The sequence below is a fragment of the Condylura cristata genome, unplaced genomic scaffold, assembly GCF_000260355.1.
Source record: "Condylura cristata isolate star-nosed mole 26May11 unplaced genomic scaffold, ConCri1.0 scaffold00031, whole genome shotgun sequence".
Classification (NCBI taxonomy): Eukaryota; Metazoa; Chordata; class Mammalia; order Eulipotyphla; family Talpidae; genus Condylura; species Condylura cristata.
The window spans coordinates 3,586,724-3,592,574 of record NW_004567132.1 but is presented as its reverse complement, the minus strand read 5'-3'; the positions used below and the strand labels follow the sequence as shown (position 1 = coordinate 3,592,574).

Genomic DNA, 5,851 nt, shown 5'->3' with positions numbered 1-5,851 from the left:
AGTTGCTCACTGTAATTGATTTATGTATTGTGGGATACAACTCAGGAACATGTAAGTGGCTGTGTACTAAGGAAAAGGAAAGCTTTCAACATCCTAACAAAGGGACATTATAACTATACATTTAAAAAGTATAGGAAATATATTATCTATTTCATTTTTGTTGAAATGCAATCTATTTCTTTTCTGTTGTACCAGATTGTTGAGATAGGATATAGTAAAATGGCTTCAAAATTATGTTAGGATTTCAGCTGCTCTACACACAAGAGTTCTTTTTGTGGAATTGTCAGTACCATCTATATTAAAAAACATGTCTCAAGACTAAGAAGGTCAAAAATCACCAAAGATGACAAAAGTAGTTGATAGAATTCTATATCATACCATAAGGACAATTTGGATTAACCAAACAATAATAACCATTGAGTGGAATAAGAAATAAACACATTTATGTGTGGTTAAATGCTTTTAACAAAGGAGAAAACTGATGTGTGTAAAAATTGTAAAATAGGTAAGCTCCTAAGAGAAAAAAAAAGACAGAAATAAAATAACATAAGTTTAAAATAAAATGTTTGAAGCACCATTGGTTTACATTGTTAGTGGTTTGTACTGAACTTGAATGATAGAACTTTGAAATTTTTTACACATCCTATTGGTGAAATTTTTAATATATACAGATATGCCTCAAATTTTATTTATGGAGAAATACATATACCTATTGTCACTTTTTAAGTGAATAACACTAAAAATATTCTGACCATCTGTCTCAAGGGTAATAGATGGGGTGGGTGTCCATCAGCTCCCTCAAGGCACTTCCCTACTCTAGCCTGATAGCCCAGTTGTAAAGATCACAGCGTGGAACACAACTACCAAAGACTCAAATAAGGAAAACATTGAGATCTTCAACTGGTTTTTCATTTGCTTCTCATTCTACCTTGAATTTTGGGGTGACACCTGTACTCCATGTCTCCTTGCCTATTTGGTGCAAAAAGAAAGGCTTTGTGGTTGTGTGACAGGCTTGGTGCAGCTTTTGATGAAGTTCCTTCCAGGTGAGCCTCCTGGGATATTGAGGAGAGAGGACAATGCCTGCTTACAGCTGGTTGGCAGGTTTTATATTGCGCAATACTAGGAGAAGGTTGGAGGGGATTTTCTATCATGCCCACCTGCTTTTGAATTTTTCGGTAGAACATTCTAGAATTTTGAGTCCAGGTCAGATACTCCAAGGACACAAGGATGAAACAGTACTCCAATGTTTAACAAGTTGACCAAGATTTCAGGTTTTGCTTTTTATTCAGGAAGCACTTTGGAGAATGTGGGGGTTCTATATTTTTTCACTAGTCTTTAATTTGTTACCTCTTTCCCCTCAATAAAGTAATAACTCAAATACTTAATAGTACAATGAATTCCACTTATCTGATTACTTTTTTTAAAGTACAGCAAAAAGAAAAGAACATCATTAAAAATTAACATTTGAATCTTGGTCTCTCTCTCTCCCTTTTTTTTTTTTTTTTCCCACAGGCGTAGTCCACTTTATTTCCTGTTACAAAACTATGTGGTCGCCACGGCTGGAGCCTGGGTGCTCTGCACGGAGACTCTTGTGTGGGTCTTCACCAGGTGGTCCGTGAATTCCTGATAAGGAGACGGTGAACACGCTCTCCTTCCAGAGGTCGGGGGTGAGATAGCTGTAGGTCTTGGAGATGGCGTCGAAGGTGGCCTTGGCAAAGTTGCCCAGGGTGGCAGTGCAGCCCCTGGCCGAGGTTTAGCAGTCGTCAATACCAGCCATCAGCAGCAGCTTCTTGGGCACCGGGACAGAGACGATGCCCAGTGCCCCTGGGCGCGGGGATGAGGCGCACCAGCACAGACCCACAGCGGCCGGTCACCTTGCAAGGGACAGTGTGTGGTTTACCGATCTTGTTCCCCCAATAGCCTCGGCGCACGGGCACGATGGAGAGCTTGGCCAGGATGATGGCCCCGCAGATAGCGGTGGCTACCTCCTTAGAGCACTTCACGCCCAGCACTTCACAACATCCCCCTCACTGGGTGCAGTCACTATAGCACCCACCACCAGAACACCCATAGTCCTCCACCACAGTCCATGTATCCTCCCCCCTCCCCCCCCCACCCCGCTTTGTAACATGCACTTCTGAGCAGAAATGTAGTTGCCAGAGATAAGTTGAGTCAATTTTGGAAAACTGAGACAATGTTCACCAGTTGTAAAAGTGAAACGTCCCATGTCTTAACACCTTAGGAGTGTGAACCTATTGCGCTAAATCATATACGGTGTAGTATTCCAATGTTACCTCAGTAAAGATAAACACATTTTAAAGTGAGACATCCAGATGGCATTTTCTATGGCACATAACACTGAAATGCTCGGTGGATTTAATGTGACCCCTGTAGAACATTTATGAAGTTATGGAAGAAAAAAAGTGAGATAATTTTGAAGTAAGACAAAAGAATAATAGGGTAGTGTCCTCCTCAAACTAATAAAATTGGAAAGCAGAACATCCTGTGTAGGTGCTTCAGGGAGAGCTGACTGCATGAGATGCTCTGGGCACCCAGGCCCAGCTGTGCCTGCTCTGCGCAGGTGCTGTTTGGTCATCAGCTGGTGTCCCTATAAATTTCCTCAGCCCTCAGCCCTCCTGCTGGAGCTCCTGAGCCCATAGTTCCCTAGCGAGCCTGGTCCAGCTTTGCAGGATGGTCACAGACAAGCTGCTCACCACAGGCAAGCAGTCACCATTTTCATCAACATGCTGGCTTGCTGCTCTTCCTGCTTGTGGGTTCTCTGTCACTAGGTGGTCAGTAATCCCAAGAAACAGGAATGAAAGTGGTGCTTTCTTGGCCCCAACTCCAGGACAGACTATTTGGCTGACTGTGGAATGAGCTGTGAGGGGCCTTCACGTTTTGCTAAGAACACCCAGATTTCCCCAATTTTTATTTCCTCAATCATACCTTTATGGCATAAGAAGCTGCTACTAAACAAGGCCCAGTATAAGAGCTGCTTTCTTTTCTTCTGGCCCACCACAAAAACATATTTGTGTGGGGAGAAAAAAATCTAACTCTTAATCTGCTTAATGCTCAGTGAAAGCTTGTTTCTCAATAGGCTCTGATCCAATAGGATTAGTGTCCATATAAGAAGATATACCAAAGAGTTCATTTCCTCTCCTCCCCTTGACTTCCTCTCACAGAGTGAAAGACATGAGAGAACACAGCAAGAAGGTAGCCATCTGCAATCAGGAGGAAAGCCCTCCCTGGAACGGATTCAGTTGGAACCTTGATCCGGGACTTCTAGCTTCTAGAACTGTAAGTTAATTTACTTTAAGTTGTCCAATCTATGCTTGTTTGTTATAGCAGCCTGCAAAAACTAATACAGGAAAATTGCTTTAATTCTCTGTGCCTTAATTCCATTATTGTAAAATGAATATAACAAATATGCCCGTGTTACTTTAATGAGCCAAGTGTAATACGCTCAAATAATGTTAGTTATTCATATAATTATAAGAGCAAGTTGTTCTTTTCTTTTTCTATGATAGAATGAGCTAATATTATTTGGTCTTTTCTTAAAAATGAACTAAATACTTTGATTTACACCAATATAGTATACAGTAGAACGTATATGAGCCTAAGACAGATTTAAAGGTGTGACAAAGAATAATGTTAAATACAGAGCTCTGTGGCATGTAGAAATGGTACATTTTTTTTTTAATTCTTAAGAATTTGGGCTTTTTTGAAGGTCTGTCTCAAACATGACCATAGGTTAAGAGATGGACATTGTTTGCAAATTGTTAACCTGAGAACTTACTTCAAACTTTAAGAAGAAGAAGAAAAAAACAGTACAGAGTACATGGTCTATTTTATTTTATACCTACAGTTCAATATGATGTTTTCACTGACACCAAATAGATATTTGTAATGAGTTTTAGTAATGAGTATTTTAGTATGTTGGAGACACAGATGCAATCAATTTAGTAACAACCAAAGGTCAGATCAATTATTGTCATAGTAGAAATAAGTGATTTATTTTTTAATTCAGTGATTTCTGTATTAGATAAGACTTCCATGAAATCATGATTTCTCATTATAACTCAAAACGCAGTTACATATATCATTGTTTAGGCAAATAGTTTACTGTATTAAATGTCTTAATAAAGTCTTTGGGATCCAAATTGAAAGCAGATGTGTTAGTATGGGAGTGGGTGGGATTGGTAGGTGGGGAAGGGGGCGGAGGTAAAGCCAAGTGTTTCCAATTAACCGACTGATTGCTCTAATGAATTTTCTACTATTGCTTAAAAATAAAAATAAAGCCTTGCTTGTTACTAATGCCTGTGGGAAAAGGATGCAATTTTCACAAGAAAATAAGAAACCTGAGGGTCTGGAAAGAATATTGATGATGAATCAATCGGGGAATACAGGTTTCTCTTTAAAATATATTTTTTAAAAGCATGGTCTCCTGCTTAACTCCCAAGTCTAAGCAGTTAGTGGTAGAATGAGTTAGGAGGGTAAATATAGAATCTCAGCATCATCAGTAAATAATTGTTTGTATGTTTAATTATAATCCAATAAAACTAGGCCTTAATAGCAGGACATTAAGTAATTGATCATAAATATAATAGTATGATATATTCTCATGATGCTTATAATAGAAAGTAGGCTTTAATAAGCACTAGAAAAACCCCAAATGTTATAACCAAGTAATTAAAACCTATAAAACATTATAGCATTATAATTTGTTTGGCATCTTAATTAAATTATCTAAACTTAGTGTTATACATTCAGTATGCAGTTAGATAAGTTATGCCTATAGGAAAGGAATTCTTAAACTTCTCTCTTAAGTTATGAATAACAAATTATTAATGTGCTTTGTATACATTTTACTAAGTAATGCTTAGGTAGAGACAGAAGATAAAAACTTTGAAGAGATTGCTAAAAACATGATACAAAATTATTCCCAAGATATAAAAGAGAATCAAAGTTAATAATATATACCCAGTTTTAAAATACTACTTTAGGAATCGTTTTGGGTTTTTTTTAAAGGTTTATTGGGTACAAGATAGAGGGGCAGAGGGTGAGAGCGTTCTCTAGACACAGAGTGGGGAGCAGAACAGGCAGATGGGTAAAGTACACTGCTGAGGGGAGCAGTGGGCAAGACAGGAGAGGTCTGCCGTGCCATGTGGATCACCTCCGGGGTGGGGCATGAACTCATGCTGCAGTGGCTGGATAGCTTCATATTGCTGTGCTTTAACTGGTTGCACCACCAGAAAGGGCCCAGAATAGTTTTATTTGACAGAAAATAGTGAAACAACAAAGAACAATGTATTTCTCAGTAACCTAAGAGAATATATTTGACTATAAGCTTTCAGTACACTGAAACACTGTTTAAAGATATTAATGTCTCTTAAGCAAAATAAATCAATGGAAAGACTATTAAAATTAATAACAGTTGGTAAGGTGTCCACTTTCAGAGTAAATATTATAAATCAACAGCCATATCAGTAATAAACATTAAAAAGAACAAAACAGTTGCATTAATGTTATGAATATGAAATTTGTAGCAATAAACATAGCAAAAATGTATAAAGCCAAAGGAACAAATTTAAAACCTCATGGGGGTTATAGCAAAGGACTATTTCTTCCTCTGTTACAGCTCTCCTGCTTTGAATAATGTTGAACTAGCAGCAGGCCATTAACTATTTGTAGACTAGCTAATGCATCAACTTTGTGGAATACATGCGTTTGGGAAGTACTTAACATGTATAAAGTTATTGCTGTGTTGACATTCAGTATACAGGGTAAATGAAGTTAAAAATAAGGCTGTTGGCCTTCCCTGGTAGCGCAGCAGGTTAAAGCACAGCACTAG

The 5,851-nt window shown here is 38.2% G+C and overlaps 1 pseudogene; it reads right to left on the bottom strand.

The window, feature by feature from the left end:
- Positions 1-1,507: 1,507 nt before the first annotated feature.
- The window catches only part of LOC101623825, a 56,617-nt pseudogene continuing 52,273 nt past the window's right edge, over positions 1,508-5,851 (bottom strand).